Source organism: Balaenoptera physalus (genome assembly GCF_965194825.1).
Source record: "Balaenoptera physalus genome assembly, chromosome: 7".
NCBI classification, from domain to species: Eukaryota; Metazoa; Chordata; class Mammalia; order Artiodactyla; family Balaenopteridae; genus Balaenoptera; species Balaenoptera physalus.
In genome coordinates this window covers 109,241,530-109,266,168 of record NC_138886.1, presented here as the reverse complement: position 1 = coordinate 109,266,168, position 24,639 = coordinate 109,241,530, and the positions used below count along the sequence as shown (strand labels likewise).

At 36.8% G+C, this 24,639-nt stretch overlaps 1 protein-coding gene and 1 long non-coding RNA gene across 3 annotated transcripts in view; one reads left to right on the top strand and one right to left on the bottom strand.

Annotated features, from left to right (window-relative positions):
- Positions 1 to 24,639, bottom strand: part of LOC309664082 (uncharacterized protein) — a 327,420-nt gene that overhangs the window by 176,933 nt on the left and 125,848 nt on the right. The gene's annotated exons all lie outside the window — the stretch shown is intronic.
- On the top strand, positions 912 to 18,542 carry LOC309664123. Its single transcript, XR_014265635.1, has 2 exons — positions 912 to 9,075; positions 9,377 to 18,542. It is a non-coding gene; the product is annotated as an uncharacterized lncRNA (long non-coding RNA).

Here is a 24,639-nt window from a genome sequence, read left to right as displayed (position 1 = left end):
CATTGCCACTCATTTTGGTTTAATGGGCCATGCTTTCTAAACTTCAATTACTTCCTTGAGGAAAAAAAAAGTCTGAATAATAATACCCACCCAACCTTGTTCACTGAAATATCAGGAACCCTTTAGAGAGTCAGTGTGAAAAACACTGTGGAGAGATAAACCGTTTGGAATGCAAGGTGCTATAGTCATCTCCAAGGTGTCTGTATCTTACACTCCTCTCCAGGGAGATGTTTCTTCTCCACGTGAGCTGTTTCTGCCATGCCCTCACATCCCATCAAGACATGTCTCTCACTTCAAGACCCAGCTGACAATTCAAACACCACCAGAGAGGCTTTTAAAATGCTCTCTACTATACACTGTCTATAACTTCAGGGGACACATTCTCAGTGCCTTTGTGTTTGAGGGGAGAAGCTTGATGAAAAAGGGCTAAATTCTCATCTTTTATAGAGAAAAGCCAAAATACAATGCCTTAAAGTACAAAACAATAATAAAAATCAAGAATTAACATTATAAACATGTTGTTCAAGACTTGTTGATACCAAGTGTAAAAGCTAAAAGAATGGAAAGCTGTTGCCTATGAGTAATCGGCAATGGGACACGGTAGGGCAGAGGAAACTTACTTTTATAATAATCTGTGTAGAATGATTTGACTCCTTAACCTATATGCATATATAAATTTTATAAAAATACAAACTTTTAAAAACTTTTAAATTGGAAAAAATGTTTATAAAATGTCTTGCACAGTGCCTGTTACACGGTTTGTGTTTAATCAAAAATCTATCATGTTTCAAATGAGAGACAGTGCTGCTTAAAAAACAAAACAGAAGCTTGACTCCTAATTGCTCTCATTTTATAATGATCAATTTGACCTTCTCAATCATGGCCTGTGTCCCAATAACCTGACTCCATCAACTAATCTTAACACATTAGCTCCAAAGGAAGAGCTTGCCCCAAATTCTCTTAGTGACAATGCTCTGGAATCCCATCATTTCATGGTTTTCAAGACTGTTCATCCGCTGATGAATTGCCTAATTTGTAACTCCAACCTTGAACTCTGCTGAAAGCGCCACATGCATGTAACATGCACTCTATGACTTCACTTGGGAGTCTTGGAAGCTCAGACTCAATATGACGGAAGCTGAGCTGGGTCTCTTCCCTCAAACCTGCCTCCTTCAGTGTAACTGAGTCAGTAAACGGCATCACCATAAACCTAGCTCGTGTTCAAGCAGGACACTTGAGACTCCACCTTGATCACTCCCTCTCCATCACTTCTCACATTCAATTCAGAACCAAGTCATGTAGATCCTGAATTCAAACACATCTGAGAGTGGTATACTTCTCTTCATCACCTTTGTCACCAAGTTAGTCCACCTCAATTATACGAGCTTTCTAACTAGTCTCCTTGCTTGTATGGTTTGCTCTTCTTCACTGGGTTTCCACACGCAGGCAAAGTGATTTCATAAACATAATCTGATCAAGTTATTCCCTTGATTAAACTCTTCAGTGGGTTCCCACTGTCCTTGTAGGTCATTGGGAGCTTCTATCTTGAAACTGATGCTTTCTCTTCATCTTGTACCATTCTCCATCATGTTCACTATGTCCTGTCTGCCATACCGACCTCATTCCAGCTTCTCAAATGCACCAAGCTGTTGCCCCACTTTGGGGACTTTGCACACAAGACCACCATTGACTAAAACATTCATCTAAGTGTTTGACAGCTAGCCAACTCCCATTTACCCTTTAGGTTCCAGTTCAAATGTCCTTTCTTGAAAGCATCTTTCTCTGATGCACTGATATAAACTAACACCTATCAAAGTTTTCACCTTTATATTTATTTATGTGAATATTTGTTGGTTGAATCCTCTTCTAAATTGTGTTCTAGGAAGTCAAGGACTACTCCTATTTTGCTATTCAAGGATGGCACCTTGTAGGTGCTCAAGCGCTATTTTAAAGCATCTTCTATAAAAGGTTAATTCATTAAAGAACTATAAAGTTAGACTGCAGAGAACTTGCCCATGGACAATCCGTGGGGCTCTGGCTGGAAAAAAGCCCTTGGAAAACCACTCTTCTCACCCAACCTTCCAAACTCCACAGGTCGAAGGCACAGCAGGATTCTTGATGACTTACACAAACTCAGCTCAGGAGCGCCAGACCTCCTTCTTCCTTTGGCTCCACTCTCAAATAATATGAACATTTCTTATTAAAAAGGAAAAGAGCATCTAAGGTATTTTATTCGGAGTATTTGTTCAGTGAAGTTTACACAGCTTGTGGAGAATTATTCAGCAGGAAATTAAACCTCCGTAATTCTGAATTTTCACTTTGCTTTCAATTGGCAAAACTTCCTGGCAAACCACTCTCCCCTCTAGAACATTTGTAATACCACATCCGCCACCAAAATGTGCTTTCTGAGCCAAATCACAAACAGGTTAGACAGGACGACTCTCTGGAGGTCTGAGATACTGGGTCGTAGATAGGCTAGGAACACACCATGAGGGCATTCAGATATAGCCAGCAATTAACACCTAGGTTTTGCATGGTAATTTGAAGCTTACGAAGTACTCACACAAGATAATGGATTAACAGGGAAATTTCTTTTGTGTCATCCGTGCGAATATGTTATCTGATTTGAGCCTCCCAATAACTTTTTAAAAATTTATTTATTTTATTTATGTATTTTTGGCTGCATTGGGTCTTTGTTGCTGCACGCAGGCTTTCTCAAGTTGTGGCGAGCAGGGGCTACTCTTCGCTGCTGTGCGCGGGCTTCTCATTGCAGTGGCTTCTCTTGTTGCGGAGCACGGGCCCTAGAGCGCAGGCTCAGTAGTTGTGGCGCACAGGCTCAGTTGCTCCGCGGCATAAGGGATCTTCCCGGACCAGGGCTCAAACCCATGTCCCCTGCATTGGCAGACAGATTCTTAAACACTGCGCCACCAGGGAAGTCCCCCAATAATTTTATGAGACTGATCTTATAACTATTTTACCGGTGAGACGACTGAGCAACTTGGAAAGACTTAAAAGACTTGTCTAAGGTCACACAACTGGTGCCCCAAACACAGAACTCAAAATTAAAGCTTCTGACAATTTTTTTTTTTTTTTTTTAATTATCCCTTGGTGCTTCTCTTCAGCAGGAATCATTACTTGGCTGTTTCATTTAGAGAAGAGAATTGACTTCATCTTACATACAAACAGTTTTAACAGAGAATGGGTTTATATGTTAAACAAACAAACAATTTGATCCTTTATGTACTAAGGAAAGCCAAGTTGATTTTTAGTTTTTTATTTTGCTCCACTTAACAAAAGAAAGGCAACTTTTTTTTTTTTTTAAATCTCAACTGGACTAGAGGATTTTAGAGGGCTTTTGTACAGGGAATAATTGGACGACTATTGATCTTATTTCATTATCTATAAGACACCATAGATTGCTTCACTCACCATTATTTTTGTTCATTTAGAAAGAAGAAAGAATACTGTGCCACTTAAATCAGGATAAACCAACGATAAGATGAATCCCATTTTCAAAAATGTTTTTTAAAACTCTGTGCATTTAGAATCTATGAAATATACAAGAGAATTTAAATCATTATGACAGGAAAATGTTTGTTCCCCAGATATCTCTTTAGAAATTCGTATCTTTTTTATGTTCCTTTTGCTAAAATCTTAATTTCAGCCTTCATTGTTTTTTGCCTAGACAACTGGTATGCAAAACCTATTGTTTTACCATCTTAGTTCTCCTCTCTCCAATCCATTCTCAGTATTGCTGTTAGACAAATCTTCCTAAAGCACAGCTCTGACAATAACTTGCATGGATTAAAGATTTTCATCGATTTCCTACATACAGGATTAAATCCAAACTCCTTATATGATAATCCAAGGCACTTTACAATTCACCCCAACCTACCTCTGCAGCTTCATATTTCTTCACATCTCAGTGTGTGTTTTACCCAAAGTCTTAGTTTCTCACCATTCTCCAAGACACCATACATGTAGAGGTGAACATTCTGTTTTCTCTCTCAGTATTCTTCTTTCTCAGTATTATTATTATCTCTCTCAGCCATAATTCTCCTTTGTGGGTGAACTCTTGTGCATTCTTCCAGACTCAGATCAAGTGAAATATCCTTTATAAAACATGCTCCACCCACTTCCAGGCAGCTGGGAGAGCTGTATGAGAGAATTGGTAATCATTTAGCCCAATTCACCCATTTTACAGATGAGGAAAAAGAGGCCCAAACAAGTAAAATATTTTGCCGATTATACAGCAAGTTGATGCAACGTTGGCATAGGAATTCATGGTTTCTCACTCCAAGTCCACTTTTTCCTCCACTTACATGGACATAAATGAAAGAATAGAGTGAAGGTAAAACCTAAGACCACACCTGGTCAGCAAACCTCCATAGTTAACCTCCAGCAGGCTTTTTTGGTTTTGATTTTGCAAAAAGTAATTTAAATATTTTTATCATTGCTTCATATGACATGGAGGTAGGACAGGGAAAAATCACTCAGCTATTCTTATTATGGAGAAAATTTTCAAATAAACAAGTATAGGATGTTAAGACTGTCAATTAATTGGTGAGATTAGGCTTGCCATTTTATTTTTATAAATATATATTTTTTTCTGAATGTGTCTAAGGTGGGCAAAAAATAATTTTCTACTTTGGACTAATATATAAAGGTCTTTGAAAGTCTGTATTACTGACTTGTTGAATTCATGACATCCTACCCAGACCACCAGGAGGCAAAATGATGTTCTGAGAAGTCAATTACAAGTAGAGTCCAATCTCTGTACCCTTTTTTGGCTTATTTTATGTCTCAGAGTAATAATGCCTATGTCACAAAACATGGTGAGGATTAAATAAAATTTGTGTATTTCAAATGCCTATCACAGTGACTAACATAATTAAGGTTCAAGGAATGTTAGCTCCTTTATCTGCGTCCTACTGGGTGAGGTCTACATATGGTCGCTTTTAGGTTAAATCCATTGTTAAACCACCAATGTAGTTAAGGAAAATTTTATTTAATACATCTGAAAAAACACAGAGCTTTGGTATAAATTCCCCCGTGAGAGTAACGCCATCCTGTTTATATAATACACAGATGTGTTCACTTTAAGAATGGGGTGGGTGGCAGTGCCACCAAATGTCATAGCTTTTGGTTATTGACCCCCAGCTGAAAAATGGATCAGTTGGGCATATAGAAGGAAGCAAACAAATGTACAACTATAAATATCCGCACACACCCCCCCCAGAAATAGAGAGATCAAAGGCAGATTATAGCTACCCAGGAGAAACACCAAGAAGATTCGCACTGGGGTAGCAAGATCAAGGCACCCAGAGACCTATTCAGGACTTCCAACCATATCTGGAGAGAAATCAAAGGCTGAATCCTTGGCTATTGCATTTCAAAATAAATAAAGACTCCTCTACTTCCTTCACAAAAGATCAGCCAAGCTAAATTTATGCTCCAGAATATTACCCTGGGAGCTGTCCCTGGAAGAAACCATTTTAACCCTAATACTGTTCTTTGTTTTGAATCCAAGTCTTCTGCCATTGCCCACACAGCCATTAGCAGACAAATTAGAAAAGCATTCAATCAAAAAATATTTATTGAGCAAAACTGTGCAAAGTGCTGTACTAGGGGAAGTGCCAGTCCCCAGAAATTATTGAAACATCTCTCTTAAAGTATTGTAAACTCCCTTCATTATTAGTTTCTTCTTTAGGGTTAGGCATTGTCTTCTTTCTTTTGAAGATCTTCCTTTAAGTGTCAAGATCCCTGGTATGAGGATAAGACATTCGATTGACAACATCTTTCCAGAAGAGAACGGCTGACCTCTGAGAGCGTAGACTGGGAAGAACTCATGAAACGTATTAAAAGAGAAGAGGAAAGAAAGAAAGGTAGGAAGAGAACCAAGAAACAAGACTTCCTACTTTAGTGAAGTTATATATTGTGTGATATCGAGCTAAATTAAACATAGATTTTATCTATATGCTAACTTCTATCAATGAATAGAGCTTTGTGCTAAAGATTGTGAGTCCATTTCTGGACAAGGGAAGAGAGTTGGAGTGATGGTACTCATAACGTGTATTTTGTAACCTTGCTATTAGAGTTTGGAGCCAGAGTGTCTAGATTCCAATCTGGGCTTCGCCACTTACAAGCTCTGATCCTATGCACATCACTGCACCTCTCTGACTTCAGTTTATTTATCTATGAAACAAAATACGGGAAGATTATTATAATTGGTTAGGGTACAGTTGCAAAATATTTAGCCTCTGACTAAATTAAGCAGAGATAATTTATTATCAGGTACTATTAAGTGGCTTACAAAATCATAGGAAAGCTGGAAGAGCCAGCTCTAGGCTGACTTCCTGAAACACTTCCCAGTCCCCAACATCACACTACCTCTGCCATGATGGCAGGAGAGTTGTCACCACCAATGAAAGAAGGTGCCATATAATGAAGCTGCCAACCAAAAACCACCATGCCTGTGACACAGCCCTAGTCAGCAAGATGAATGTCTACCATCTGCTTTTCCCCCTCCTTAACTCAGTTCTGAATCAAAACCTCCCAGCAGTACTCTCATTGCTAGAATCCAAATCATATGCAGCCCTCTAGCTGGAAGGCAGTGTAAGACCCTGAGATGCTGGACTTACAGCACATCTAGTGTAGGAGGGCACTGCTGGCAAGGCAATTTGGGGCATCCCCATAATTACTGGTCCCCACGAGGGTATAAAGAGCCAGACCCTTTGCCTCAAGGCAGGATACCTCTGAAGGTCATCCCAGCTCCAGAGGTCCTCATGTAATTGACTGAGTCCTTTGTTGTGACAGCCTCACAGTTCAATTCCTGTCTCTGCCCAATCCTATGCCCTTTATTCTCCACAACTATTGATCTCATGGTCACTCCAATACCGACTTCCTGAATATGAATATTCACCTTAGAATCTGTTTCCTGCGGAACTCACCTAAGGCAGACATGTTAGAAGTAGATGGAATAAAGGTTGAGTAAGTCAACTCTCAATATTCACCACAGCTTTTATTATGAGTATGAAATGGTGTAATACATATGAAAGAAATCCCTGGGCTCTCACACACTGCCTGGCCCAGGGTGAGCCAATATATATTTGCTTAGTAATACTGGCTACAGCTAACATTTATTGAGCACTTACTACATTTCCAGATACTCTTCTAAGTTCTTTGCATAAACTAACTCATCTAATCCTCATAATAAGCTTAGGAAGTACTATTATCCATTTTATAAATGAGGTAAATAAGGCACAAACAGGTCAATTTCACAGAGACTATAAGTGGCAGAGTTAAAATTTGAACCAAATAGTCTAGCTTTAACCTACATAGTTTAAGCCTACAGAGTCCATAGTCTTAACCGCTTTTCTGTAGTCTCTGCTTTGACATTTCAAAAATGTAATGGGAAGAGGAAAAGGGGATAAGGGATTTTTGCTGGGGCCTGTGGGAGGCTAAATAATGGCCCCCTTAAATGTCCATGTCTGAATCCCTGGAATCTGTGATTGTGTTACATTATATGGCAAAAGGGACTTTGCAGATGTGATTAAGTTAAAAATGTTGAGATGGGGAAATTATGTTTACATTTAAAGCCCACCTAGATTATCTAGGTGGGCTTTAAATGTAAACACACGTGTCCTCAAAAGAGAGTGGCAGAGGGGGATGCTACCACAGAATAGGAGAAGACGAGGTGATGACAGAAGCCGAGATTGGAAGGGTGCAGCCACGAGGCAAAGAATGATGGCAGCCGCCAGAAGCTGGAAGAAGCAAAGAAAAGATTCTCCCCTGGAGCCTTGGGAAGGAACTAGCCTTGGTGACACCTTGATTTTAGCCCTGTAAGACTCATTTCAGACTCCGGGTCTCCAAAACTGTAAGAATAAATATATTTGTCTTAAGCCAGTAAATTTGTGCTAATTGGTTTCAATAGAAATAAGAAACTAACACAGGGTCATAGAAAATTATGGTATTTGCAGTATTACGTGGAAGCATCTATTGGAAAATTAGGAGTTAGACCTGCCTAATGATTACAGGTTAATAGGTAGAATCTAATGGACTCTGAAAATGCTGACCTTGGGCTTGGGGACTCCCTACCACCATCTACTTCATTACATGGGACAGTTGCCAGGTGGGGAATGAGACTCAGAAATGTAATAAAGGTGTACTTTGTCATCAGTATTAATAGGTAAAGCTTCTCTTCTCCCCAAATTTAATTTTGGGGAGTTGTAAGTTATGCATAGGCCAGGTCAACTAGTAAATAATACAGGACATGATTCATACTTAATTTTCAGAGTAGCTTTTTCTGTGTTCCACCTGATAAGTAGCCTTACACTTAGTCAAAACATGAACCAGAGTTGAGACCCACATAAATCCAAATATGAGACAGACAAAGCCAGCTCCCATCTGCTAATCATCTGTCAGAGGGTGGGATAAAAACAAGGAGGTCCCCCATCCAAAGGCCATTAAAACCTTCCTTTGAAAACAGAAAATGTCTTCCAAATTTAGAGACCCTCACTCTATCTCTGCATTCTTAGCCCCCAAGCCAGGCTCCTTAAGTCCTTTCTGGAACAAAGTAGATATACTATAATAAATATAATTAATAGTTCCCTTTATCTTCACTGTCTAGTTATAAACAGGGTTGGCAACAACAATGGTGTGAGTCAGGAAGTAGAAGAAATGGTCAATTTCTGAGTAACTCTAAATAACCATCTCAAGGATAACTGCAAATAAGGTGATCTAGAACCAGTGCTTCTCAAACTATTGGTGGTGAGAGAACAATTTTATTTAAAATCTCCAATACATCATGGTCCAATAACCTTGTAAATTCAATCAAAACGAATTACTGGAAAAGTATAAGTAAGAAAAGATGTACAAAATGCAAGCCTAATTTATTTTACTTACTAAATACAACAAACATAAAATTACTCTTTCAAAAGACTATTAAAGTTTCTGAAAAATTAATCTTAATTTCTGTACTTATTCTGTCACCAATTGGTAACAAACAGTTCAAGGATGGACATCAGTCCACAGAACACACGTTGAGAAGCTCTGGTCTGTACTACCAGTCTCTAGGTTAAAATTTTTTTATTTTTTATTTTTTTATTTTTTGGCTGTGTTGGGTCTTCGTTTCTGTGCCAGGGCTTTCTCTAGTTGCGGCGAGCGGGGGCCACTCTTCATCGCGGTGCGCAGACCTCTCACTATCGCGGCCTCTCTTGTTGCGGAGCACGGGCTCCAGACGCGCAGGCTCAGTAGTTGTGGCGCACGGGCTTAGCTGCTCTGCGGCATGTGGGATCTTCCCAGACCAGGGCTCGAACCCGTGTCCCCTGCATTGGCAGGCGGACTCTCAACCACTGCACCACCAGGGAAGCCGTAGGTTAAAATTTTAAGTAAACTTACTGCTAGATCCAATATACAAGATGCAATTCTCTAATCTCAGTTACATCTCTAGGTAACTTTAGTCAAGTGTGTTTCTCATTAACTCATTGTGCTAGCTCTGAGCAGTCTCCATAGTTTTCTTTGAATAATGGAGACATTTCTGTATACCCTAAATAAGGATGTTTGCTATTTCTACAATTTTTAAACTACCTTGGCTTCATTCTTAAGTTCAGAGCATCTTGAACTCCTTGGAATATTGGAATTGTGGAAGGCTGAAATAATGATGATTTAAACAATTCAGAATTGTAGGCCGATAGGGCGATTTTGTGAAAAGAAGTAGAGCTGAATTACTCGAAGACCTGCACACCACCAAGTTCCATTCTCCAATTGTTTCACAAAATATAGTATAAAGGAAATCTACATGAGATCCACCATATGCCTTCTTAAAAGGAATATTACAGGGGTACCACCCCAGCCCACTGATTCAGGATCTTTGTTAGTGAAACCTAAGAATTCACATTTCAAATTAAACAATCCATCTAGTTTTTAGATGTACAAAGGATTAAGAACTGGTGCATTCGTTTTTAAAGAGTGCATTTATAGCACAAAATTATTCTCTTCTAATAAAATACAATTAAATTCTCTCTTTTTTCATTCTTACATTCTTTTAGAGCTTCATAACTACATCATATTAGTGTTAGAGCTGATGTTTTTACATTTCATCTTCTTTCAATTAGAGTAGCTAGGAATATTTTGAAAATAAACACTTTTTTTCATTTTTTTGTAATCTTTATTACAGAAATTGCTTGGCAAGAAAAATGTGAGATACACTTCAGGGGAAGAGGTGTAATGACTGGCTTTAAGGAAAATGACACTCGTCCTAGAATAGCTTGAAGTCATTTGGGATTCATTTATTTCTGGCTTAGTGGGAAAACTGATCAAATGAATCTAGAAACTGAGTTATCAGCACAAAGCCTCTACAGAGTAACTAGTTCTGGAAATTCAGACTGATGGGAGCTTTAACTCACAGAATAATTTCACCCCACCTTTCTGAGACCCCATGATCCAAAAGGGCATATCTTTATGTTCACATCCCAAACTCTCAAGTCACTTGACTTTACTGGGAAATACTGAGGTGTTGTTATTTTCATTTTACCCTTTCCTTGCTTCAAAACAATATGATTACATAAGAATTATGTTTTTGGGATCAAGATGGCATGATTTTCAGGGAAGAAGCAGGACCAAAAAAAGAATAATTAATTGAATGACTATTATGTATCAAATATTTTATAGACATTATTTCATTTAATCCTCATAATTCTGCAAAGGATATAGGATCTCCTCTTAATAAATAAGTGAAAGATCAGTGAGGGTAAGGAACAAACCTGAAATCCCACAGCACCTAAGTGACAGAGACAGAATTACACCCAGCTCTATCTTACTCTGAAGTCTGTGTGGGTCCATCACACAGCAAGGCTTCCTAAGCAAGACTGGTTTTACAAGTGTGCCTTTGCCTCAGCAATGCTTATTGTTGCATAGGCTTGGGAGTCTATCGTTCACTACCTATGCTCTATCCAGAATTAGACTGCCTAGGTATAAAACAGCTTAGAAACAATTGCAAAGGATGGGGTACCAGGGAAATCAACATAGCGGATTTATACCAGATGTCAGCCAACAATCTGTTTTAGGCATCAAAGAGCCCAATAAACATATCTGACATTCAGCTATATAGCTTCATTCCACAATGGCAATTCCCTATCGTCCCACTAAATGAAAGAACACTGGTAGAAAGAAGGCTTTCTAAGTCAATGAGGTTGAGTTTTTGGATTTTTCCAGTCGAATCCTCTCTATTTCATGAGGTCAGATAAATCCCGAGATACTGGTCCTATCTCAGAGCAAGGAGCACTGCAGTTGGGGAAAAAAAGAGATCACCTAATACTTCTTATTTTTTCACTGAATAAATTCCGGCTTCAGGACATGAAATGAGTGAGTTCCTTGGGTGTCATATGCATTGATAAGATAGTTCTCAGATATGCAAAACCTGAACAGCCCTTAAAACTTCACTCTGTCTTAAAGTCTTGTGTTGGCTGCCTTACAAAGATAAGCTTCTTGTCTCTAATGGAGCCAAGCAAGAGAAATGGAATCAACCAACACAATTTGATTCCTTTTAAATAAGAGTTGGCAATAAATACTTCTTTAAGCCACAGGTATTCCTAAACATCAAATATCTCTTCTTGTTTCCCCCCCACAGAACACAAAAGTGTACCAAATTGCATTTAATAAACCAGTTTTCAATTCCTTATGAATAAGGTATGACAGCTAAAGGCAGTTTCTGAGCAGGATTAAAGAAGTATATGTGGTCAATATAGTTTTAACCAGGCTAATGATCTGTTGCTATAGATAGCTGTCATGCAGAGAAATATATGTTTTTCTATCAGGTTTCTTGAAAAAGTATGTAAATATCTCCCCCTAATTTCCATATTGCCATCAATTACCTGCCTCAAGGATGTAGGGGAAATAGTGTCAGCCAATGAATTGTTACGTTTCCTATCATCCTTGCCTCTTTTTCTTGACCAATAGAGCCCAGAAAAAGCCCATTTTATGCTCGAATGTTACAGTTTTCCTCAATTAGGAGGTTTTATATTGTTGTAGTTATTATTTTTCAGTGAGTTTTGGAGGCTTTATCTTTTTTAGAAAAGTAATACACTAAGTGCAATGTGGTATCCTAGCTTAGATCCTGGAATAGAATAAGAACATTAGTTGATCAACTGGTGAAATACAAAAAGAATCTGTAGTTTAGTTAATAGTAATGTACAAACGTTAACATTTTAGTTTTAACAAATGTATCACAGTTTTATAATATATTAACATTAAGGGTTTCCCTGGTGGCACAGTGGTTGAGAATCTGCCTGCCAATGCAGAGGACACGGGTTCGATCCCTGGTCTGGGAAGATCCCACATGCCGCGGAGCAACTGGGCCCGTGAGCCACAATTACTGAGCCTGTGCGTCTGGAGCCTGTGCTCCGCAACAAGAGACGCCGCGATAGTGAGAGGCCCGCGCACCGCGGTAAAGAGTGGCCCCCACTTGCCACAACTAGAGAGAAAGCCCTCGCAAAGAAACGAAGACCCAACACAGCCATAAATAAATAAATAAATAAATAAATAAATAAATAAAATTTAAAAATATATATATATATTAACATTAAGAGAAACTGGGTGAAGGTTACATAGGAACTCCACTTTCTTTGCAACTTTTCTGTAAATCTAAAATTATTCCAAGCTAGAAAATTTATGTTTTCAAAAAAATATATATTTATTACCGAAAATTTAGAAAATACAGATAAGCAGAAATATAAAGAAATCATAACTCAAAGATGACTTCCCAAAATTTTGGCACTTCCAGATTTTTTTCTATGAAAAAATATCTTTAATTCAAACTGCATGTATTATCTTCAAATACAGTTTTTACTTAATAGTATGTGTAAGTATATCTATTTGTCAAATATTAATTTAGAACATGCATTCTTTCAACATTCAATCATATTGACTATTTCCTACAATATGTCTATATGGTGTTACATTGTTCAGATCTATCTTAAATTACTGAAATACTGAACAATTATAAAATTTTTATGTTACTAACTTTTTATTCTTTAAAAATATACTCTGAAAATATATTGGGGCTAAATTTTTATTTACAGTAATAATTATTGTCTTAATAAAAATTCCCATAAAATTGTTATTTGGATTAACAGATATGCCAATTTTGAAAATAGGTATATGAGAATGCTTATTTTGCTATATTCTTTACCAGATTAAGTATCATTATTTTAATATGAAATAATTTTAAAATACTTTTCAATTCAACAGGCAAAAAATGTTACATTATGCTTTTAACTTAAATTTCTTGAAAATACACTGAGGTTGGACATATGTTAGTATGTTTACTCTCCATTAGTACTTTTTCTTCTGTATTTTCTGGGTAACCTTTTCACATTGTATACTGGAGTATTTATCAATTTGATTACTGATTTGTAAGATTATATATATATATATATATATATATATATATATGACCCTTTGACTAACACATATGTGACAAATATTTCCCACAGGGTCTTGTTTGTATTTTATTTATTTATGGTTATTTTGACATGTATAAATTGTTTTTGTCTAAGCAAACTCATTTTCTCCTTTATGCTTTCTGCCTTTATCATGCTTTGAAAAATTCTCATCCACTCCAAAAATATATTTACACACATATATATATGCATAGGCACAATATTTTTCTAGTTGTGTTTTGTGGGAATTCTTTAACATATATGTCTTTAATACTTCCATCTGGAGCTTATCTAAATGTATGAGATAGGAACATCCCAAATGAGTAATCTAGCATCAATTTGAAATATCACCTTTTGAAAATATTAAATTCTTACATATATTTATGTCTATTCCTTGACTTTTAATTGTATCTCCACTGATACATCTATTGAAATAGTTACTGTAGGTTGTTAGGTTTTAACACTTTCTGGCACTACTTTCTATAATTCATTCTTCTTTATCAAAATGTAGGTCCCTCTTTTCATACTTTCAATGCATCTAGATGAGGATTAGAAGTATTTTATAAAGTTTCAACAAAATCTTATGGAATTCTGATGAGAATTGAATTAAATAAATATATCAGTAAAAACAGGGTGGACACCTTTACCATTTGGATCTTCCTAAGATGACAGTATGAATTTCCACTTTATTTTTTTCTAAATCCTTATTAATGTATACTCAATAAAGTTACATATTTTTCTTCATATAATTCCAAACCAATTTTAAAATCTTTTCTCGTTGGCATGGATTGGATTTTTGCCCATTTTATTCATAACTATTTCTACTCCTGTCCCCATGCCATCTTACCTCTGCTAGCAGCAAGACTAATCCTTTGTAAAGGAAAATCAAATCATGTTATTTGGAGCAGCCAAATAACTTACTGTCCATTAGAATCAGCAAGAGCATTTAAAATACTAATGCTCAGACTTTACCCTGAACCCACTAAGCCAGAGCATCTGGGCGTGGCAGTAGGGTATCATTATTTTTTAAAGTCCCCACATTCTACCAATGGGCAGCCAACAATTGTCCCCAAGTAAAAGCCAAAGTCTTACATCCACGGTGTTTCTTAAATTTTAATATGTCTGAGAAATGCCTGAGGACCTTGTTAAAATGCAGACTGTGATTCAATGGGTCAAGGTGAGATTTTGCATTTCTAACATGCATTCAGTGAGGGCTGAAGCTGCGGGTCCTGACATCAGACTTGTGTGGCCTAAGGCCTCCTGTGTTCTGGTTCCCTGCTCTTTGTGTCATGTCCTCTACTGCTCTCCCCTTACTCACCCCACATCAATAGCTTCTCACCATTACACACACACACACACACACACACACACACACACACACACACCCTTCTGCAACTTCAGTGTTTACACTGGTTGTTCCCCCTACCAAATAATCCCCTTTCTCTAGCTGCTGCTGATTACCAAGCACTACTGAGGAGGTGAATGGACCCCAGGCCCTTTCCACCTCTTACTCTCAGTAATTTGTGCATCAGTTAATTTTGTTGTTTGCTATGCAAAATTAACTGTACATTCATTAGTGGATTTCATCTGTCTTTCTCATCATCTGTCTTCCCTCTGCCGAAATGTAGTCTGTATATTGTAATGATTTGGTAAAATAAACAGATTAAGTAGCATGGACATTGGGTTTTCCTTAATGTTTTGAAACAAAAATTATAAAATCTTCAGGATCCAACACCCTTCTGAAATATTTTCAATCTCTTCTATAAATTAAAGTTATTTTCCTTGTCTGCTTGTGTAATGGCCGGGTCTCCTTCTCAGATCAACAGTCGGAGGATAGGTTGATTGACAAAACCGCCAAGCCAGTTCTCAGGGTCTAGGCAGCTTATACACTGTGCACTTCTGCTTCTTGATACATTTATACACCACTGAGATTTTTTAAAATGGAGCTGGAATTCCTCACCACCCTGTCCTTTGACAGATCCCACTCTCTCTGACCTCTTTTCTTCCTTAACATTTTTTTTAATCGAATATTTCATATCTACAATACGTGGGGTGAAAAAGAAAATGTTGAGATTTACTGAGGGTTTCACACCTTGGTAAGTCATTGTCCTATTTAGTAGCATCTGTTTAATATATAATACACAGTGCTAAAATGCATATCCTGAATGTCCATTAAGTTTTAAACAATGGTGTTAGGAAAACAAAGAATCAACAGGGGTCAGTAAATTTGCTTTCCAGTTAAATAGTGCATTTTGGGTAAAACGATCAATGATCTAGTCTGTGAAGTTTAATCATAACATAAATACCTGTGGTTGCTATCTAACCTTGAACATAGAAAAGGCAGCTAACTGTCAGTTGAGTTGAAGATGGAAAGCTAAAATCGCCAGTAGGTTAACCTAAGCTCAGTGCTGCTTGTTTCTCTAACTTGACTGAGAGATCTGGTCCTTTTAAGCCATGAATCTACATTGTGAGCAGCAAAGGTTCAGAGACAGGTTTTGTGTAAGTTTCACCACAGTGATTCTCCCCAGAAGCCCATAAATGAAATAATTTAGAAAATCTTTTTTTCTTTCTCAATGTCCACACTGACCCCAACTCTCTCCATCAGGCCAGGCATTTTCTTTCTCCATCAGAAGATCTGTAAACATTGAGTCATTTGTATGGATAATTTTCCTTATATATTGTTTCATTTTTTTAACCAGGAAAAAGTAAAACCACAATTTAGACCAGTAGCAACAGCCCAGAATTAATGAAAAACTAAAGGGGAAAAAAATCGAGGATATGAGAAAATCTGCAGTGACAAATAGCCCCACACAGGGTAGCCGTGAAGGGAAAAGGATGTTATGAAGAATTACAAACAGAGGTAAGAACTATTTTTAAAAGAATCTTATGAAACACCTTAAAATTCATTTCAATTGCCTCTAATTTTAGATAAGAAGTCAATATGAGATTCATGGCATTTTGGTCAGAAAATTGTGTGAGAGTTAAGGCCAATGAATCTGGACACATTCCATCCTTAACCTAGGAAATAATTAAAGATATGGACACCCACACACACATTTGATCATATGACTGTCATTGTAATAGAAGATCATAGCTAAATTAATAAAAACATTTATTCTGGTCCACTGGGTTTTTGGAGAATAGGCATACATGATAGATGTTGCAGGGACTTGTGGCTCAAGATAAAAATAGGAAGTAGTAAAGAAAGTGTTTCCAGCTACTGGCAGTAAGAAAGACCAGTGTCTGATTTGCAACCCATTCCCCTAACAACATGCTGAGATAGAGAATTATTCAGCCCCTTCCTATTCTAAAAGACCTTTTCAGAATGAATATATTAGGTTGCAGCTCATGAAATTGTTTTTGAACTTCAAATGTTTTTGATTTTTAAATGACAATTCCATAAGATTTAACCTGGTAGACTGGGGAAGAGGAAGTAAAAGGTGGAACACAGTATGATTTTTGGGGTCATCACTTCCCCTAGCCATCCCCCAGGGACCCATATAGTACATCAAAACTGTTTGGGCTGGGTCAACACCCAACTACAGCCTGCAAAAAAACAAAACAAAACAAAAGAACTCAACCAACTGATCTGATAGGGAGTTCATTATTGTAAGCAGGAATGTGATAATATAAGAGTTAGGCTAATATTACAATAATGTAATTGGAGCCAATCCTAAGCAAAATTGTGTAAAAAGAAAAGAAAATTAAGTGTGATCATGGCTATGGGGGAATTGATAGCCCTGGGTTGAATTCTAAGTCTGCAGTAAATGTCTGTGTCTTGTATTTCTCAGCCTATGATCAGCACCCCAATCAGAGCCTATCTACCCCATCTTTTCATAATGGCCTAGAGAAAACTATGCCCTCTCAAATCTTTCAGCTATTAGTCCTAGCTATTCATTAGATGCATTTAAGGACTGTATTCCTATTAGCCTTACTAATTCTAAATGAATAATAGGAATACAATTGACCCTTGAACAGCATGTGTTTGAACTGCACAGGTCCACTTGTATGTATATTTTGTTCAGTAGTAAATACTACAGTACTACATGATCTGTGGTTAGTTGAATCAGCAGATGCGGAACCACAGACACCAAAGAATCACAGATATGGAGGGACAACTATAAATTATAGGCAGAGTTTTTACTACATCTCAGAGGGTTGGCACCCTACCCACCGCATTGTTCAAGAGTCAACTGTATTTGCCTTGCAGAAAAACCTGTATTTTAATAAACAATTATCCCTCCATTCAAAATAGGAAGGTCTAATGGTTGAATTCCAAGCACTGGTGAAGATTTTGAGGATGAAGATTAGTCCTCTAAAAAGGGAACCCACTTGCACTGTTGGTGGGAATGTAAATTGATACAGCCACTATGGAGAACAGTATGGAGGTTCCTTAAAAAACTAAAAATAGAACTACCATATGACCCAGCAATCCCACTACTGGGCATATACCCTGAGGAAACCATAATTCAAAAAGACACATGCACCCCAATGTTCATTGCAGCACTACTTACAATAGCCAGGTCATGGAAGCAACCTAAATGCCCATTGACAGACAAATGGATATAGAAGATGTGGTACATGTATACAATGGAATATTACTCAGCCATAAAAAGAAACAAAATTGAGTTATTTGTAGTGAGGTGGATGAACCTAGAGTCTGTCATACAGAGTGAAGTAAGGCAGAAAGAGAAAAACAAATACCATATGCTAACACATATATATGGAATCTAAAAAAAAGAAAAATGGTCACAAAGAACCGAGGGGCAAGACGGGAATAAAGACACAGACCTCCTAGAGAATGGACTTGAGGATACGGGGAAGGGGAAGGGTAAGCTGGGACAAAGTGAGAGAGTGGCATGGACATATATACACTACCAAATGTAAAATAGATAGCTAGTGGGAAGCAGCCGCATAGCACAGGGAGATCAGCTCGGTGCTTTGTGACCACCTAGAGGGGTGGGATAGGGAGGGTGGGAGGCAGGGAGACGCAAGAGGGAAGAGATATGGGGACATATGTATATGTATAACTGATTCACTTTGTTATAAAGCAGAAACTAACACACCATTGTAAAGCAATTATACTCCAATAAAGATGTTTAATATATATATATATATATATATATATATATCTCCACATCACCAAAAATAGGTTGTACAATTAGTAGGATTTCAATACATTTTTATTAACATAAAAAATAAATATTTATATATATATATAAAAAAGATTAGTCCTCTAAAAAAGCACACGTTTCTATAATGGGCCAGATAGTAAATAATTAGGTTTTCTGGGCCATGTGGTCTCTATTGCAATTACTCTGCTTTGCACTGTAATGGGACAGAAACCAGAAACACTGTGTAAATAAGTGAGCATGGCTGTGTTCCAATAAACTTTATTTATGGACACTGAATTTAAATTTCATGTAATATTTATGTGTCATGAATGATTCTTTTTTAACCATTTTATAATGTAAAAATCCTTCTTAACTCATGTGGTCATATAAAAACAGATGGCAAGAAAGATATGGCCCATGGACCATAATATGGTGACTAGAACTCAAAATTTACCACATTAACAACTGCCAGCCCACTTAGCCAAATGCAATTTCTCCTTGTATTTTTTTTTCAGTATAAGTAGGGAAAAAAAGGAGAAGAAGAAGGAGAAAGATATATATATATATATATATATATATATATATATATATATATATATATATACACACACACACATATATGTATATATGTATAGAGAGAGAGAGGAGGAGAAGAAGAAGAAAAAGGGAGAAGGAAGGAAGGAAGGAAGGAAAAGTGGAGAGAAAAGAAGAAGAGAAGGGAAGGGAGGGAAAGTAAGGGAAAGAGAGGGAAGGAGGGAAAATACTCCAGAGAGCAAGAAAGTTACTCACATTTCTTCTCTTGGTCATGGGAACTTGTCCTGGTTTTGATCATTAGTTGCACAACTCGTTGCACTAGTTGATACTCTGGTAGATGAATTTAATCTACTGCTCTTTTCCAGTCTTTGTATCAGAAAATTGCACTTATATTTGCTATTCCAACTGAAACACTCACTGCCCATTGAAAGCCACTGACCTCCTGCAAAGTGAAGTAATCTGAGATAACTTGGCATGGTGTGACAGGTTGGTTCAGATGTTAGTTCAGCTGGCCACTAGCTGAACTATCTTGAGTAAGGTCATTAATCTCTAGATAGTTCTCATTTTAGAAATAGGATAGTGATGCTCAAAACAATCTGTGTAACCATACTAGGGGGACCAGCTGAATCTCAGCCCTGTTAATTCTCTAATTAAAAAAAAAAAAATTACAGTGATAATTAAATGAAAGAATTGTCTAGTAAAATTTCTAGAAAAGTAGTTTAATAAATTAGTGTCATCGTACTGTCCTGTTAAAAGAACACATAAAAGTCTGATATTCTACAAGCAAGGATATAATAGAAGTGAAATTCCTGTAACCAGAGAGAGTACTGAATAGTGTTTAGGTCGACTGTTAAGCTAGCCAATGAGCAGATTAAACTCCTATTTCTCAAAACAGTGTTAATGTTAATAATGGTGTTTTCAGAAATGGAGAAGTAAATTACACAGAGCCATATTGGAGGGTCATTTTCATAAGACATGAAGAGGAGAGAGGAAATATCAATGCCTGCCAATTGCTTTGGATTTTTATTAAAATTGGCAAGGAATTCTTACTTGAAAAGAAAAAAAACATAGCATCAAGTAAATTTGTGGTTTTAAAGAGAGAGAATAAGAGTGAAGACAATCTTGTTCATTTTCCTGGAAGCATTATAACTAATTTGGCTCTTGGTTTGTATTAGAAAAAAAGTACTAAACACAAGGTAGTTCATATCTGTGAGTCATAGGAAGTTCTGTAGTTCAGGGAAATTATATCAAGTAATTTTATGATCTGCTGGGCAATAATTCCATTTAATAAAGACACAGATGTATGCTTTGCCACATAGAAAAAAGTTTTCAAGTGTTCTCATCATAACTTTGGTTGGTTTTTAGATTTTAGTTCTTCTGGCCCATTTTTCATTTATTCCTACAGCAAATTAAACTTTTATAGGATAAAAAAAATAACCTTTATGGAAAAGCCACTTTACTTAGTTACCCAAATTTGTAACCACTTCCCAGAGCTATAATCCAAGCCAGAGAATCATATCCATTGACGGGTAAAGATTTTTAACAACTTGGAAAACATCTTGCATATAAGTACTTCAGTTCAAAGAAAAGCAATGCTTAAGTATACCATTTGGGAAAGAAAGCAGTGTCTTCTTTACTAAAAATCATAAAACATCTAGTAAAAAAATTATATTACACAGTGACTCTAATTCCTTAGGATAAATAATACTTACCTCAGGGAATAAAAACACACTACTCATCATTACAATGTTATACCAAAAACAATAAAAGATGAGCAATTAAACCTGTATGACCACAGCTACCCGTTTTACCTATAGCATATAAAGAGCTTGGAAGGTGTCACTCCCATCCTTACAACAATTAAAAGGTAAACAGACTGAAAACCAATGTCTTTTCTTGGATGCATAAGACAAGTTTCATGGCAAACTGCCACCACAAAAGCTGGAGAAACAGGTGACTGCAGATAATTACAGTTGACATCTGCTTGCCCTGAGCAGAAGCCTCTGGAAGCTAAATGTAGACTAGCATGAAAGAGCAAAACTCCTGGAAGGCAGTCTTAGGGGATGCCACACTTTCCTGGGCTTTATTTTCAAGACACACATAAGATTCTCAATGTGAAAATCCAAGAAAGATGGTTATATCAGAGGTCAAGAAAGAATAAACATTGTGAAATGAACCCAGGACCTTCTCCATAACAAGGCCTATTCTCCAGAAGGAAAAACTTTACCAGAGCCTTATCCCCTGTAGAGTAAGGTCATTTCTCTGATTCAAGCCTCCTCTAGACTTGCTCTCTGAACTAAAGAGGGAGAAGCTAAGGAACACATGTGAAGGTCACAGCCCAAAGAGACAGGCCAACGAAAAGACTGAGATTTAATCATAAGATTATAGAGTGTTTCCCTTCCCCCATACCTTACACAATACCAATAAGTCTCTAGTATAATGGCAGTGACATAGTAGTATAATACAACTCAAAGGGCACTAAGACATAGACTTTATCTAAGATACAGTTCTTAGGGAAACCCAGAGAAAACAAGGGAGACACAAATAAGGACTTTGAATCCTCTGACACCAACAGTTAAAGAAAATATTAAACACAACCCAATGCATACCCAGATTAACAAAAAAGCCCACACTAGAGGCCTAGTTACCTCAGTTTTGATTACTAGACAAATTTCTGGCTTTCAACAAAAAATTAGAAAGCATGCTAAAATGTAAGAAGAGACAGAGTCAGAAGAGAAAATGCATGCATCAGAATCAGATTCAGACATGACTCAGATTTTGGAATTATTACATAGGGAATTTAAAATAACTATGATAAAAGTAGACAACATGTAGGAACTGATAGGTAACAGAGAGATGGAAACTCTAAAAAAGAATCAAAGGGAATACTAGACATCACAAAAACTCTACCTAAATGAAGAATATCTTTCATGGGCTGACTGGTAGACTAGACACAGCAGAGGATAGAATCACTGAGCTTAAAGATAGGTCAATAGAAACTTCCCAAACTGAAATGTAAAGAAAAAAAAGAAAGAAAGAAAAACAGAATATCGAAGAAGATCTAAATAAATGGAGAGATATTTCATGTTCATGGACTGATAGACTCAATAGTATTAAAATATCAGTTCTTCTCAACATCATCAATAGATTCAACACAATCCCAATCCTAGAAAATTATGTTTTAGCTATCAACAAACTGATTTTAAAGTTTATAAGGAAAGGCAAAAGGCATAAAATAACCAACACAATTCTTAAAAAAAAAAAAAGTTGAAAGACACACATTACCCTATTTCAAAAGTTACTATAAAGCTACAATAATAAAGACAATGTGGTATCGGCTGAAAAAAGACAGATAGATCACTGAAACAGAATAAAGAGAGCAGAGATAAGCCACACAAATATAATTAATCTTTGATGAAGGTACAAAGGCAGTTCAATGGAGAAAAGATGCTCTTTCAACAAGGTTGCTGGAACAACTGGACATCCATATGCAAAAATTAAAAATAAAAAAGAAACATAGACAAAAAACCTTACACCTTCTCACAAAAATTAACTCAGATGGATCATAGATCTAAATGTAAAATTCAAAACTACAAAATGTCTAGAAGAAAACATAGAAGAAAGTATAAGTGGTTCTGAGTTTAGTGATTTTTAGGTACAAAATAAGAAAGTGTGGTCCATGAAAGAAAAAATTGATAAGTTGGACTTTATTAAAATTAGAATCATCTGCTCTGTGTAATACAATGTTAAGAGAATGAAAATACAAACCACCAACTGGGAGAAAAAATATTTTCAAAACACATATCTGATAAAGTACTCGTAGCCAAAATATGCATAGAACTGTTAAAATCAACAATAAGAAAATAAACAACCCAATTAAAAAATGGACAAAAGATCTGAACAGGCATCTCACCAAAATAAATATACAGATGGCAAAAAAGTATATTAAAGATGCTGAATGTCATTTTTCATTAGGAAATGCAAAATAAAACAACACACCTATTAGAATGGCTGAATTTTAAAATAATGAAAATACCAATTTCTGGCAAAATGTGGAGCAATAGAGACTCTCATTCATTGTTTTGGGGAGTGCAAAATGGTACAGCCAATTTGGAAGTCAGTTTGGTAGTTTCTTATAAAGCAAAACATAGTCTTACCATATAATCCAGCAATTGCACTCAAAGGTATTTATTTACCCAACTGATTTTCAAACATGTGCCCATGCAAAAACCTCCGCATGAATGTTTATAGCAGTTTTATTTGTAATTGCCCCAAACTAGAAGCAACTAATATGCTCTTCAGTAGGTGAAAGGATAAACAAACTGTAGTGAATCTCTACAATGGAATTATATTCAGTAATGAAAAGGAATGACCTACGTGTTTTAAAATGTAGGCTTTATTATTATTCAGGTATGGCAAGGCCAACAGAGCTGGAAATGTTTGCCATTTAAAAGATAGTCTGTTATACAGATATCATGTCATGGCACATCGTGGGGGGCCACATAGATCAGTTAGGAGGCCAAGGAGCAAGGGGGCAAATGCGGACAAGAGCCTTTATTGTGATTTTCACAGGAAGGAATCAGTAGGCTGGGTAAGTAGGCTAAGCGAGTTTAGGATTAGTTTGAATAATGTCAGCAGCCTCTGGGCTGGAAGGCTGTCCCTAATTTTCTGGTACCTGGCCCTGTGTGATTAGGGCAAGGAGATAGTGGCCTAAAATGTGACAGCCCAACAAAGAAGACAGTTGCGGGTGTGGGCTTTGGATTGGTTAGTTTACATATGAAAGGTATGTTCAAAGGTGATTTGTTTGCTCTCTCTAGGAACTAGCTAATCCTGGGAGGGGCAATCCCTCCAGGATCAGCAAGGCCCCAAGGTGTCTAAGCATCAAGTAGAGAAACTAGGAAACCTGGTCATCACACTATGAAGTCCTGCAAAGTCATGGATGACTCTTAAATGCATGTTACTAAGTGAAACCAATCAGTCAGAAAAGGCCGTACAATTCAATTTATATGACATTCTGGAAAAGGCAAACTATAGAGACAGTTAACAGATCAGTGGCTGGCACGAAGTTTCTGAATAGGTGAGGCACAGGGGATTTTTGCCACGGCAGTGAAACTATTTGTTTTGTCTGATGGTCTGATACCATAATTGTGAATACACAACACTACGCATTTGTCAAAATCCATTGAACTTTATAACACAAAGAGTAAATCTTGATGTGTGTAAACATTTAAAAATCATTTAGGATGTTGGGGAACTTTAGGATGGAATGCAGACTGTGACAAAAGAATCTAAATATATTACAAATGTATGAAATAATTCCTTCCTTCATTGAAGGGAGTTGCAGGGGTGGGGAGGTGCTGACCTAAGTAACTGTAAGACTAAAGCAAAAGAAAGTGTATATAAGCGTTGTACTTTAGTTGATAAATTTATCTCCCATGTAAATATGGGTTAGCAATTCTGAAACCACTACATGTTTTAGTCTGCTCAGGCTTTTATAACAAAATATCTGAGTGGCTTAAACAACAGAAAGATATTTTTTCTAGAATATTATT